At 43.9% G+C, this 15,461-nt stretch overlaps 1 protein-coding gene across 2 annotated transcripts in view; it reads left to right on the top strand.

Moving 5' to 3' along the window:
• Positions 1–10,253: 10,253 nt before the first annotated feature.
• The window catches only part of LOC126108612 (uncharacterized), a 62,391-nt gene continuing 57,183 nt past the window's right edge, over positions 10,254–15,461 (top strand). For both annotated transcript variants that reach the window (XM_049913915.1, XM_049913914.1), the window contains exon 1: positions 10,254–10,315. The gene's annotated coding sequence lies outside the window, so the exon portion shown is untranslated. The remainder of the gene's footprint in view (positions 10,316–15,461) is intronic.

The raw sequence follows: 15,461 nt of genomic DNA, 5'->3' as shown, positions 1-15,461 counted from the left end.
AGAGTCAGAATTAGGTGACAATATACATCAACATGTCTTGTCCATGTCCTATGTTTCTACGTAGACTCCATCACGATCAATGGCCATACGCCAATGTTGTGGAAGAGCATTTATTCCCTGTAGCCGTAGCCCTGTTTTCACTGCATCTCTGACACTCTCGTCGTCTTCGAAGTGTGTTCCCCAGAGAGAATCTTCAAGTGGCCCAAAGAGATGGAAGGCCGAGGTTACCACGCCTGGACTGTAGTACGGATGATGCAGTGAAGTCCCACCTAAGTTGCCCATATGTTCACGTGTTCTCCGCTTTTTGTGCGGGTGTGCATTATTGTGTTGGAGCAATATTTCTGCCGGATTCTTATCTGATCGAACACGTCGGAAACGGATCTTGAGTTTGTTCAGAGTCCTTACGTATGCCTCTGAATTAATGGTTGACCGTCTAGGCGTCACATCCATGAGAATGACGTCATTACAATCCCAGAAGACTGTCACCATGACTTTTCTGGCAGAGGGCATTGTCCTGAATTTCTTCTTTTGTGGTGAACGAGGATGATGCCACTCCATGGACTGCCTTTTTGTTTCAGGTGCAAAGTGGCGCACCCAGCCTTCGTCCGCAGTAACGATCCGTGACAGAAAGGCCTCTCCGTCGGTCTCAAAACGCTCCAACAATTCAGATGGAAAGACCTTTCTTTGAATCTTGTGGTCCGCTGTGAGCACTCGTGGGACCCATCGTGAGCGCCTCTTTCAATATCCCAGAGTGTCGCTCACTGCAGACGCACTTCCAATGCTGAGCGACAACTGTAGAGCCACTTGTCGAGTTGTGATGCTCCGGTCGGTACGAATAATGGCATCCTCACGATTCAGCGTGTCTGGAGCAGTGGCTGTGGCAGGGCGTCCCGAGCGTAGCTGACCGTGTAGCTCTGTTTTTGCATTTCCTGAGGCTATAACCTTCTTTATCCACCGCCCAACTATACACCTATCAACTGCAGAATCGCCATACACTGCACACAAACGCTTATGGGTGTTCACCACGTTTCTTTTTCTGCAAACAAGAATTCAATAAAAGCATGCTGCTTGTAACATGAGTCGTATGTAGACGCCATTTAGACACTGTACTAAGGCTGCGACATCTGCCACAACTTCATCGGCACTCTGAACAAACACCAAACGTGATGCAGCCACAAGGACGTTTGTTTACTTATATTAATGGCTTCTTTAAAAAAAAGTGGGGCATTACTTACTGAACTACAATGTTACGAGGTGCATTCAAGTTCTAAGGCCTCCGATTTTTTTTTTCTCTGGACTGGAAAGAGATAGGAAGATGCGCATTGTTTTAAAATGAGGCCGCATTCATTGTCAATACATCCCAGAGATGGCAGCACTGTACGGCAGATGGAATTTTACCGCCAGCGGCGAAAATGAGAACTGTTTTAAATACTTAAAATGGCGACGTTTTCCTTACTTGAACAGCGTGCAATCATTCGTTTTCTGAATTTGCGTGGTGTGAAACCAATTGAAATTCATCGACAGTTGAAGGAGACATGTGGTGATGGAGTTACGGATGTGCCGAAAGTGCGTTCGTGGGTGCGACAGTTTATTGAAGGCAGAACATCGTGTGACAACAAACTGAAACAACCTCGGGCTCGCACAAGCCGGTCTGACGACACGATCGAGAAAGTGGGAAGAATTATTTTGGGGGAATGACTGTCGAACAGATCGCCTCCAGAGTTGGCATTTCTGTGGGTTCTGTGCACACAATCCTGCATGACGACCTGAAAATGTGAAAAGTGTCACCCAGGTGGGTGCCACGAATGCTGACGGACGACCACATGGCTGCCCGTGTGGCACGTTGCCGAGCAATGTTGACGCGCAACGACAGCATGAATGGAACTTTCTTTTCATCGGTTGTGACAATGAATGAGACGTGGATGCCATTTTTCAATCCAGAAACAAAGCGCCAGTCAGCTCAATGGAAGCACACAGATTCACCGCCACCAAAAATTTTCGAGTAACCGCCAGTGCTGAAAAAATGATGGTGTCCATGTTCTGGGACAGCGAGGGCGTAATCCTTACCCATTGCGTTCCGAAGGGCACTACGGTAACAGGTGCATCCTACGAAAATGTTTTGAAGAACAAATTCCTTCCTGCACTGCAACAAAAACGTCCGGGAAGGACTCGTGTGTGCTGTTTCACCAAGACAACGCACCCGCACATCGAGCTAACGTTACACAACAGTTTCTTCGTGATAACAACTTTGAAGTGATTCCTCATGCTCCCTACTCACCTGTCCTGGCTCCTAGTGACTTTTGGCTTTTTGCAACAATGAAAGACACTCTCCGTGGCCGCACATTCACCAGCCGTGCTGCTATTGCCTCAGCGATTTTCCAGTGGTCAAAACAGACTCCTAAAGAAGCCTTCGCCGCTGCCATGGAATCATGGCGTCAGCGTTGTGAAAAAATGTGTACGTCTGCAGGGAGATTACGTCGAGAAGTAACGCCAGTTTCATCGATTTCGGGTGAGTAGTTAATTAGAAAAAAAATCGGAGGCCTTAGAACTTGAATGCACCTTGTACAATGAATATTCTTCTTTAATTAACGGGAAACTCACGAAGTCTTTTCTTCATACCTTTTCTTAGGTGTTCATTTTACACCCCTTAGGTGAATGGCGTATGTCAATCCGGTATTCAAATTGTTCCACACTACAGCGAGCATGTCTTGAGTTACAGCTTCCACAGCTGCAGTTATGCGATGTCTCAGTTCATCCACTGTTGTTGATAACCGAGACGCTTAGTCTTTTATAAATCCCCAGAAGAAATATCACATACAATCAGGTTCGGTGACCTTGGAGGGCTGTAATTTGTGGCTGAATCATACGGTCCATCGCGACCAGTCCATCGTTCGGTGATTCTTTGATTTAAAAATTCCCGCACTTTAGGATGCCAGTGCGGCAGTGCCCCATCCTGTTCGTTAATGAGGTCGTTTGAATATGGGGTACGGAACAACCACATGAAGTTGTACAACATGAGAGGAATTCTCCAAAATTTTATGTGTTTTGTGTAGTTTCACAGGAAAATGTGTACAGTCCACTTTCTCTGCCGAGAACACTGTTAACTCAAGCACGTATCTCGACAGGCTTCAGAACTTCCTTTTCTTACAGTTTGAGACTGTTTAGGATCAAAGGGAGGGATGTTACAAGTCACTATTGGTGTTTTTATTATTTACTTTCATTGGTGGAAACCGGACAGCCTACCAGAATTCGATAACAGCCGTGTCTGCAGGTATATAAGAAACAATGTTTTGTCATTCAGTAGTAAACAAAAACATGCTGAAGAAGGTGGCTTACAACAGGAACTGAAACGTCGATAGTTTTATGTATATTGACAATGCGGTCACAAACCCACAAAAATTTTGTTGAATGTGACCATGGCCGCGAAAGCCTACGTTTATAAATGTACCTGAGTACAGGCGTACGTGGAAGGTGGAACTACGAGTGCACTGGGTTTGTAATGGAGGTGGATTGAAAACGTAGCTTTGTAAACAGATGGCGGATAAGCAAATGAATGTAACGGGAAAAAAATCTCGAGGACACCATTACAGAAAGACTAGGAGAAGTAGGAGGAGGTGTGATGAGAGACACTATACTGGGATAACAATTTCACAGATCTGTGGAAGTCCTAAACTCGAAACAATGAACCTAGCGTAGACGTACATTACTTCTGAATTATTGAGGCGAGTGGGAGAGCCAGATATGACCAAATTATTCCACGTGGTGAGCAGGACAAATGAGGCAGGCAAAATATCCTCAGACTTCGGAAATAATGCAATAAATGCAATACTAAAGAAAGCAGGTGATGGTGTGAATACTATGGAACCATCAGCATGGCTGCAAGGTATGACATGAATTATCTTCTGAAGAGAAGGCCACCTCGGGAAATATCATTCTGGATTCCTGAGAAATGCTGGAAAACGTTACTTCAATAGAGGCAGCGAATCGATTTGCAAGTGCCGGCCGTTTGTATGGAATGAGCACAAGACGGTAGGTCGATGTTAGGACGTGATAAATTGGCAAAAAGGTGCTATCGTGTTTGTACTTACCTCTGTCCGTACTTTGAACGAAGCTGGTTCATTTGTACATAGGTATCCAAGAGGAATGGTACATTACCGGAGCCACACGTTAAGGCGCAAGGACAGTGCTCGTAACAAGGACCTAACTGACAGGGACCCAATAAGACGACCACACGCTGTCAGTGGCAGTCGGTTTCACAGCCCACAGGAGTTGCTATTGTCAGTTAATATGCACCAATCTCCAAACGTTTCCCAGAGAACATAGAGAAGGGGACCGCACAGAGAGCACAGTTGGAATCTGACACTTGACAGTAAAGACGTTTCGCACAGCAGCACTCACGACTGAACACCTCCTGTGGGCCAGCGACCACAGCAGCAGCTGCCTGGGGCCGTGCAGTGTGCTCAGGCCTCTCGCCGTTTGGCCTCTTGTCAAACGATGCGTAATGTCCGTCCAGTCCACCGACGGCGCAACATGAGGAGGATGCAGAAGAGTGGGCAACACTGCGTTGAAATAAACACCGTGGTTTTTGTTCGCATTAAAAAGAAAAAAAAATTGTGTCACCTCGGTTCCTGGGAGTCCCACATCCTATAGAGAAAATTGGAATAGACATCAACATAAACAACATTTCCGGCCTTTTTATAGCTCATGAAAACCACACAATGCATGTTGTACCACCATACAGCGAGACCTTCGGAGGTGATGGTCCTGATTGCTGTACACACCTGTACCTCTTAATACCCAGTGGCACGTCGTCTTGCATTGATGCATGCCTGTATTCGTCGTGGCATGTTATCTACAAGTTCATCAGCGCACTGTAGGTCCAATTTGTCCCAATCCTCAACGCCAATTCGGCGTAGATCCCTCAGAGTGGTTGGTGGGTCATAAACATCCCTTTTCAATCTATCCCATGCGTGTGCGATAGGGTTCATGTCTGGAGAACATGCTGGGCACTCTGGACAAGCTATGTCGTTATCCTGAAGGAAGTCGTTCACAAAATGTCTACGATGGGGGCGCGAATTGTCGTCCATCAAGACAGATGCCTCACCAATACGCTACCGATATGGTTGCACTATCGGTCGGAGGATGGCATTCACATATCGTACAGCTGTTACGGGGCGCCAGCGTCGTACGTCGGCCCCACATAATGCCACCCCAAAATAGCAGGGAATCTCCAACTTGCTGCACTCGCTGCACAGTGTGTCTAAGGCGATCAGCCTGACCGCATTGCCTCCAGCCACGTCTCCGATGATTGTCTGGTTGAAGGCATATGGCCGGCCGCTGTGACCGAGCTGTTCTAGGCTGCAACCGCGCTGGTGCTACGGTCGCAGATTCGAATCCTGCCTCGGGCATGGATATGTGTGATGTCCTTGAGTTAGTTAGGTTTAAGTAGTTCTAAGTCTAGGTGACTGATGACCTCAGATGTTAAGTCCCATAGAGCTCAGAGCCATTTGAACCATTTGAAGGCGTATGCGAGACTCGTCGATGAAGAGAACGTGATGCCAGTCCTGAACAGTCCATTCGGTCCACCTGTACTGCACTGCATGGTGTCGTGGTTGGAAAAAAAGGGATCTGCTATGGACATCGGTAGTGTAGTTGCGCATCATGTAGCCTATTGCACACAGTTTGAGTAGTAACACAACGTCCTGTGGCTGCACAAAAAGCATTATTCAACATGGTGGCGTTGCTGTCAGGGAACTTCCAAACGATAATCGATAAACAGCGGTCATCCACTACAATTCTTCAGGTTAAGGGGGGAAAGCACATTAGGAGGCTGTTTGACACTGATTGTTTGGAATTTTGTTTCGGGTGGGAAGAATTAATTACAATTTAATCAAATTTTGACACCTTTTAATTCATATTTCGAATCGTTTTTGTGATTTTTTTAAATAATTTCAGTCAAACTTAAGAAAGTTACGCAGTGATGTCCGCTGAAGGTTGTGAGTGAAGTTCTCCAATTGCGTGCAGTGCAGCCATTCCGATTTTCATCTGAAATCAGGAAGGTTTTGATTTTACATTAATAACTTATTTTATAAGAATATGAAGCTCAGTGCAGGTGAAAATAATGAATATTAAAATGTCTGCAGGCGTTGGAACAATTTACTTCGATTTTCAGGATTATTTTCTTATTATGCAAAGAAAAATACCCTTAAAATCATGATATCATCTCACACGTTGGTTCATATATTTGGTAAAGAACCATACTATCAGTTTTCATAATGTTCGTTTCTGTACTTTTTGAGTGAGACTGCACGCAAATGTGAAAAAAGTCATATCGAGCGGAACTCGTTTGAAAGATTAATTCTCGGAAACTAGAAAATCAAGGAAGTTAACATTAATGTAAAATGCTTACCGATTAGTCTGCGATTCCAGCAGACTATAGTAATCCTTCTTCTTCCTCATTGGTTTCGTTTTGCGCTTGCAGCGCCACTTTCCGACCTTTCCGACTTTGGTTTGACTCCAATGCAGTAAGCGTAAAATCCGATGACCCGATAAAAATGCAGTGGATTCACAGTCACATCTTCACACGTTGAACTGTCGAGTTTTTCTCGCACTAGCACTTCGAGCTTCGTTGTTAGCACTCTGTTTATCGTCTTGCTGGTTCTCGTGGAACTTTCTGTCATGCGGCTTACTACGGCGTTTTTTACAAATTGTCGCCTTTCGGATGCGAAGACATTTTTGTCTCAGTTACAAAGACACTCATTGAGAGATAGAACTGACTCCAAGTAAGGTACAGCGACGACCTAACGAAATATACCCGAAATAATCCCTTGTGCTGATGCCTCTATTACCTTCTGTACCATTATTTGAAAAGAAAAATACGAAAGCGGAGTCCCGTTTCCACGCCACGTCAGTACGCAAAGCGCCTGTCGGGGTTGAGGCGGTCAGGACTACCTGAGCCTGCACCCATTGTGCACTCGGTTCTGTGCTCATAAGCTCTAAACGAATGCGAATTTCGCTTTGAGGGTATTCTTGGTTAGTTAAGCTAACGATTTATGCAGTTGAACCTCCTAATGTGGTTTCTCCCTCAATATCAACAAGAATCGCGACGTAATCTTGAAAACAATCGTTGTCACTTTTTCTTCTGTATCTTCGTGGTAAATATAATGTCGGAATTCCCGTCTTGGAAGATGACGACAGCCGTGATTACAGGGCTGCACGGACCGTTCCCAGTTTGGCGCACTCACAGGCACCTTATCCCGCCCCGACTGGCTGCATAACGCGGCCACGCCAGAGACTGAGTCCCACTCGACGTCACACAGAGAACTCCACGTAGAGGAGCACAGAGGAGCACAGACGTTACCAACTCTGAAGGCCTGCCAGGGTGCCCCAGAGAGCTGCAACACCAAGAAGAAGCGCCTCTCCGCTTTTGGCAAGATCAATGTGTAATTCTTTTATTTAATATAGATCAGAATAAAGGACATGTAAGAGGAAAGGCACTTTATTTCAGTTTCTATAATAATGTAACAACTTTATTCTTGCTACAGTTTAGAGCACCATTCACCCATACTGACACAGACTCCGACTCATTTCTTTTGTGACGGTTCCTGGTCCTAACAACTATTGGCATTGTAAACACGTAGTAAGATGTAGCGATGTCTCTGTTGTACACAAATCTGGAATATACGATGAGGAATAATTTCTCGACTTTTGAAAGAGTCTGCTTTAGGTCCTCGTACTATATCCACAGTAATCCAACCATTACCGTGTTGTGCGGCATCATTCTTTGTAAGCGTAAAATTCAGTACTCATCCAGAGAACAGTGAAGGGCCTTGCAAAATCGCTCGTCCACATACACAAATCATTGTTTAAGGGGGGAAACCAAATTAGGAAGTTCAAAAAATCCGATCGTTTAATTCTATAAAGAGTTAGGTTAAATATCCATGAATATGCTGTCAAAATTTCAAAGCGAAATTCTCATTCTTTTAGATTTTATGATCATAAAACAAAAGGGAATTCTTCCAATATATGAAGATTTATCAAGTGATAAATTACTGGAGCAATGTTTCCAGGGCTCCCGGGTGTCCAGCCGGATGCGATCTTTCAAGTCGAACGAAATTTCGGTGAATAGCCTTTCCGCCATCATCAGATGGTGGAAAGGTTATTCGCCGAAATATCGCCGGGAAAGCCTCCGACCACATACTGGAGAGATGTTTAGCGACCACATACAAAATGCGAATAAAAGGTTTAATTGCACTATTTGGCTATTAGTTCCTAAACATTTGCACTCCGGACTAAAAGTCGAGTTGGCATCGTTTTAGAAACGGGCTTATTCAACGAAGGAAATTCATCCCTTCTGATGGTCAAAAATGGGGAAGAAATTGTACAAAACACAGAAAGCTTCAATTATGCCGAACAAATGGATATCTCTTCGAAATTTGAATGAAAAGACGTCGAAAGATGATTAAATTCTAATTGATTCTTCCCACCTAAAAAAAAAAAATCACAAAATATCAGTGTCAAACCACCTCGTCATGTGGTTTCGCCCCCCGTAATCATATGATTATCGACAGCTTTATACACTTTGAGGTGCGAACCCTTCTCCTCCTATAGGAAGGCTACAAGAAAGGCCAAGGACTATTTGGAACAGCTTGTCAAACGTAGCAGTCAGGATCTTCTTAATCTTACGAGTTTACTGACGGTTCGTCAGCTCGAGTGACTGGTATTGTCAAAGCTTCACCCTCCGCTGCCGGTGGTGAACTGGAGCCGAGCTCGCGGCCGCAGACTATATGTACCTGGCGCGCCAACGTCCGAGGGCTTCTCCGCGGTCATTTCCGGTGCGGTTCTCCTCTTGGTACCTGCGACGGTCGTTTGCTGCAGTACGGGAAGCCACGATCCGTTTACCTTAAGGCTTTCCTCTCTCTTGCCGAAGCTATTCCCGTGTTTTTGTACTTCCACAGCTTCTCTGAACAAGCGGGTGTGATAGTACTCCTCTACAGCCAGAACTCCCGTGTCGGTGAATCTTATTACGTGGTCGGTCTCACTCAGCGCGTGCTCTGCCACGGCCGATTTCTCCACCTGCCCCAACCTGCAATGTGGCTTATGTTCTTTAATCCTGGTGTTGATTGATCGTCCAGTCATTCCGACATAAACTTTACCGCATGTGCACGGCATGCGGTATATTCTCGACATTGCAAGTGAGTCCCTTTTTCCCTTTGCCGATCTAAGACTTTGACCTTCCTTGTGCTTTTGAAAGATGTCTTCACGCCGCGTCTGTGCAATATACGGCCGATTCTGTCCGTTACTCTGCGAACAATACGCCGAGTGTTTGGCTCTCTTACACTTCTAATATAAATTGTGGAGTATCAATTGCCCCTCAGAACACTTTCCATACGTTGCATTTCGCGTCTGAGGTGATGCGGCTCACATATTCGTCCTTCTGGCGTTACGAAAGTATTAATCATACCTCTTTACTGGCTCGGGTGGTGGTTTGATAGTTTGTGCGCAAACTCACCATCGGCAATGGAGGGTGAAGCTTTGACAATGTAAGCCACTCGTACTGGTGAAACGTCAGTCAAATCATCAGAAGAACCCGAGACAGAAGCCAATAGGTAGTTTGTCTAAAAATCTACTCATCAATCATATGGCGCATCGCTGGACCGGGCCCATTGTCATGGCTGGACGTACTGTTGACGACAAGTGCGAGGCGCCTCCTGAGAGGGAACAATTTTCAGTCCAGTGTGCGTGTCTCTGAGAGAGAAAGGCCACTGAAATGAACACCTCGTGGTGGGCAAGTACGTCGCTGACGGAGAATGGAGTGGGCAGAGGCTGGGAATGAACAGCATCTGATGTGGCGCACAGGGCCTTCTGCTAGTAAGCGGTTCCAACCACTCTGTTCAGCGATCGCTTATCTCAGTCTCTGCAATTTCAGTGTTCATGCAGTGACTGGAAGGAGGTACCGTATTTCGCGGTGAAACATTTCAGAAAGACCGAGTGCATCAGCTTCCATTATGGTGCCAGTACGGCCACTGGGTGATACGATACGCGACTTGAATTCACTTACTGGGTTTGCGTAACAGCAAAATTTCTTAGTGCTTCGACTAAGATCAGATGGCAGAAATACTTCGAACGTCAGACCTATGCAAGAGTTATCGTTGTCGGTGAGGAGGGGTGGAGGGAGGAGGAGTGGGAGGAGGGAGGGGGTCTCGAGGAAAACTGCGGGCAGAGTGGGTGGGAGGCGGCAGCCCAGTCCAGCACAGGAGGCGAGCCTCGCTGCCGACCACCACTGCACTGGCTGCCGCGCCGCCCGACGTGTCTGGTGAGTCTCCACGTACTCCCTCCATCAACGTACGGTAGGTGTATACGGTGACTATAACTTCCCTCTATTTGACAGTCTCCCGCTGTCAGTATTATCCACACTTAAAAGCAGTGGCTATGAAAACGGGGGGAAAACTAATGGAAGACCGAGATGTTTCCCTCTTTTCTAAATTATTTTCCGTGACCTGTAGCGCGACAGTTCTTATTAAGAACTCCTGTATTGGCTCACGTTAGCTTTGAAAGTTAGTTATTATTGCTTTTTACAGCACAATTTACGTATTGGTGCTACTAGCAGTGGTTCTTGAACGAAAGTTGCTTTTATGTAAACTTGTCGGATCCAAATGACAACTGAAGCAGGCGAGAGTTCCGGAATGAAACTCTCACTCTACAGCGGAGTGTGCGCTGATATGAAACTTCCTGGGAGATAAAAACTGTCTGCTTAACCGACACTCGAACTCGGGACCTTTGCCTTTCGCGGGCAAGTAGGAAGGTAGGAGACGAGGTACTGACGGAAGTGAAGCTGTAAGGAGGGGTCGTGAGCCGTGTTTAGGTAGCTCAGTCGGTAGAGCACTTGAAAGTCAAAGGTCCGAGTTCGAGTCTCGGTCCAGCACACAGTTTTAATCTGCAAGGACGTTCCAGAAATAAACCTATTGCTGCTTTCTTGGGTTTGTTACCACTTTGCATAAGTAACCAGCCTTGCTATGGCAGAGATTGACATGATAGTACGTCGATCACACATGTTAATCAGGTTTTTGTTTTCTCCACACATTCCCCATCCACAAAATTAGTAGAAATTGGCCCTTAGCTCAGGTACTGGGTACGATCTTGGTAACAGCAGTTATAGCTGCATGGCATGCTACTTAGCGACTACGATAGATCGACTATTATCGGTAGAAGGCAAGGAAGGACTGAAAACTGTACCTCTGAATGTTGATAAACTGAGGAACGACTGCGGTAATATGCCCACATGAGTGTGTTGCACTATGTCCAGAACATTCCTGATCACCATGCCATGCATGTGTTGAACAGGTATGTAAGAATACTTAGCATTTGTGTGTTGTTGTTGTTGTAGTAATGATAGTAGTAGTAGTAGTAATAGTAATAGTCTTTAATTAGTAGATCACTTTTTACAGGCATACTGGACACGTCTTGATATTACAATTTAGGAACGATAAATTAATGTAAGTCACATACAGAGACATTTGCAGGCTTATAGATCTAGAATGGCAAGAGTGCGACAAATAGTTAGCTGTGACCTTATAGTAGGAATAAACCTAGCATTTACCGGATATGATTTACGGATACCACTAAAATCTAAATTAGATGAGTAGGTGAAGAGTAGAGCATCCACCCTCCCGAATACAAGGCCAGTCTGTTTATGACAGTGCTACCTCATTCGGTTTATCTCTTGCGTACAATACTTCAAGTCGCAGGGAGCTAGGTTGGAGGGGTAAGGTGCTGGTGCCCAAATGAAACAGTCTATTACACAATACGAATTCATCAAACAAACTCGATAACTTGAAAAATTACAGAGGTCCGTGATTAATGAATTTTGCATGTTGTATGAGCCACAGCCTATGAAACGTTAACAAAATTTAACTGTATTTTTACTCTAAGGCCACCTAGCAACACTACTCACACATCACAGATCAACAACAGCGGTTGCTTCGAACTTAACACCGAGTGACGCATTCAGTTAAATTCAAACAGAATGAAATAATAGGTCAAAAAATGAAAGAATCAATAAGTGAAATTAAATGTATATCAGGCTTGTAGTCAAATAAATTCTTAGTACACTAACCAATGGCAAAAGGTTTACTAGTTACATGGACAAGCAAAATCTGAAATAAGAGCTGCTTATACTCATTAGGTTTTCCAGCACAATTGTCCAAGAAATCTGACATGATTTAAAATTTACAGTCCTCGCTCTGAGAGACAGTTTGAAGTTACAAATCAGTACCGAAAATCATGATAAGCTACTCAGTTCAAACCGGCGACCTATTAGCTCAATCTATTATTTAACACATCAAACGGGCACGCTAAAAGGCGCCTAGTCTCTACAGTAATTAATCTTGCACCCAGAACACAACGAAACAGTGTGCTAATGTAGAGATTAAGATAGTGTACCAACAATTATACCTGTTGTCACACGCACCAGCACTGTGTGGAACAAATTTTTACGCTCTCTCGGATTCAGGAACTTAGGTGACCAAACATCCGCCCCTAGGTAATGATCTACCTTGGTCCTTTTAAAACAACTACGTCGTAACTGAAACGTGTTGTTGTTGTGGTCTTCAGTCCAGAGACTGGTTTGATGCAGCTCTCCATGCTACTCTATCCCGTGCAAGGTTCTTCATCTAAAAGTATCTACTGCATCTAACATCCTCCGAATCTGCTTAGTGTATTCATCTCTTGGTCTCCCTCTAAGATTTTTACCCTCCACGCTGCACTCCAATACTAAATTCATGATCCCTTGATGCCTCTGAAGATGTCGTACCATCGATCCCTTCTGCTAATCTAGTTATGCCACAAATTCCTCTTCTCCCCAATTGTATTCAGTACTTCCTCATTACTTACATGATGTACGCATCTAATCTTCAGCATTCTTCTGTAGGACCGCATTTCGAAAGCTTCTATTCTCTGTTTGCGTAAACTATTTATCGTCCATGTTTCGCTTCCATACATGGCTACACTTCATACAAATACTTTCAGAAAAGTCTTCCTGAAACTTAAATTTATACTTGATGTTAACAGATTTCTCTTCTTCACAAAGGCTTTCCTTGCCATTGCCGGTCTACATTTTATATCCTCTCTACTTCGACCATCATCAGTTATTTTGCTCCCGAAATGGCAAAACTCCTTTACTACTTTAAGTGTCTCATTTCCTACTATAATTCCCTCAGCATCACGTCATTTAATTCTACTACATTCCATTATCCTCGTTTTGCTTTTCTTGATGTTCATCCTATATCATCCTTTGAGGACACTGTCCATTCAGTCCAACTGCTCTTGCAGGACCTCTGCTGACTCACACAGAATTACAATGTTATCAGCAAACGTCAAAGTTTTTATTTCTTCTCCATGGTTTTTAATTCCTACTCCAAATTTATCTTTCGTTTTCTTTACTGCTTGCTCAATGGATCATTGGGGATAGGCTACAACCCTGTCTCACTTCTTTCCCAACCGCTCCTTGCCTTTCATGCCCCTCAACTCTTATAACTGCTAACTGGTTTCTGCAAAAATTGTAAATAGCCTTTCGCTCCCAGTATTTGACAACTGCTACCATCAGAATTTGAAAGAGACTTCCAGTCAACATTGTCAAAAGCTTTCTCTAAGTCTACAAATGCTAGGAACGTTAGTGTAAGATAAATCGTTGGGTCAGAATTGCCTCACGTGTTCCAACGTTTCTACGGAATCCTAACTGATTTTCCCCGAGGTCGGCTTAACCAGTTTTTCCGTTCGTCTGTAAACAGTAAGTGTCAGTATTTTGCAGCCGTGAAATATTAAACTGATAGTTCCGTTATTTTTACACGTGTCAACACCTGCTTTCTTTGGGATTGGAATGGATTTATTACATTCCTTTTGAAGTCTGAGGGTTCTTCACGTGTCTCATACATCTTGCTCACCAGATGGTAGAGTCTTGTCAGGGCTGGCTCACCCAAGGCTGTCAGTAGTTCTAATGGCATGTTGTCTACTCCAGGGGCCTTGATTCAACGTAGGTTTTTCAGTGCTCTGTCAAGTTCTTCATGCAGTATCATATCTCCCATTTCATATTCATTTACGTCCTCTTCCATTTCCGTAATAATGCCCTCAAGTACATGGCCCTTGTGTAGACCCTCCACATAGTCTCGCCACCTCTCGACCTTGCCTTCTTTGCTTAGAATTGATTTCGATTTGAACTCTTGATATTCATTCAGATTCACCTTTTCTCCAAAGGTCTCTTTAATTTTCCTGTAGGCGGTATCTATCTTACCCCTAGTAATGTATACCTCTAAATCCTCACATTTGTCCTGTAGCCATCAATGCTTAGCCATTTTTCACTTCCTGTTCTGGCGTTAGTAACTTGCTTGTTCGGTATAAGAAATAGTAGTAAATAATAATAGTGATGCTGTCACTGTTAATTGGTAATATTTACTGGCAAAATAAAACCTAACACTAGATTGCGTACTTACAGCTATCCTGTGTGGCCGTTTTTCAGTACGACTTAATAAGAGAGAAGGATTATTAATTGATCACCGATGCGTCGGTTCTCGATTGTGTTCAGGAGACGTACTGATTGATTACGCCAAGGGGTTTTCTTAATTGACCTTTTGACCTGGATTGCCTGCACGCTATCAGAATCTTTGATGAAAATACCTAAGGGTCCCATGTGAATATAAAAATAGAAATGAAAGCAAATTAGTCGAATTTCGTAAGAGAAAGATTAACAGATCGGAAGTTGATCACATTACTGGTCTCCCAAATACAATCGAGACACTGCGATAAAGAGCGAACCTGTACAAAGCAAATATACAATTTGAACATCATTTCTGGTTAGTGAAAGAAAAAAATAAGAAGAAAATTACTCCATCATAAAATATTAATATATCTTGAACAAATTGGCTTTAAACTTCTAGACACTGACAAGTACAGAATAAGTACATGGGTTACAGCTGATATTTATTTTGTACATGGCGCAGTCCAATAATTGCTACTTTATAAGTCCGTTCCTTCTTCACCCGAGTTACCGAGACGTTTCTTCATTGTTTCACATAATTTCTACATAAGATAAAAATACAACTTGTAGCAATGCTATGTAGTACGTCTTAACATGTCAGCGACCAAAAGTACCAGAGTAATGAAATCTCTAGAATATTTCTTAACAAAAAAAAGATTGTTCTTTCTTCTGCTTCGCTGCTTCTTGTATCAAGCGCTGCGGCAGTAATTTTAAATATCTGCGCCCAGCGGGTCATAGTGTTTATTTTGAGTATTTAAACGCTGAATGCGCGTCTTGGTATAGGCGCACGTTACAAAAATATTTCGTCTCTTGACTCTCGCGCTGTGATGCTCGGCATCTTTATGACAAATACATCATTTGCAAAGTATCTGAAATCCATTAATATTACATTGGTTTCCGAGAGAGGAGCGATGACTCCAAAAAAAAAAAA

This window comes from Schistocerca cancellata, chromosome 11, assembly GCF_023864275.1.
Source record: "Schistocerca cancellata isolate TAMUIC-IGC-003103 chromosome 11, iqSchCanc2.1, whole genome shotgun sequence".
NCBI lineage: Eukaryota > Metazoa > Arthropoda > Insecta > Orthoptera > Acrididae > Schistocerca > Schistocerca cancellata.
This window is presented reverse-complemented; position numbering and strand designations above follow the sequence as displayed.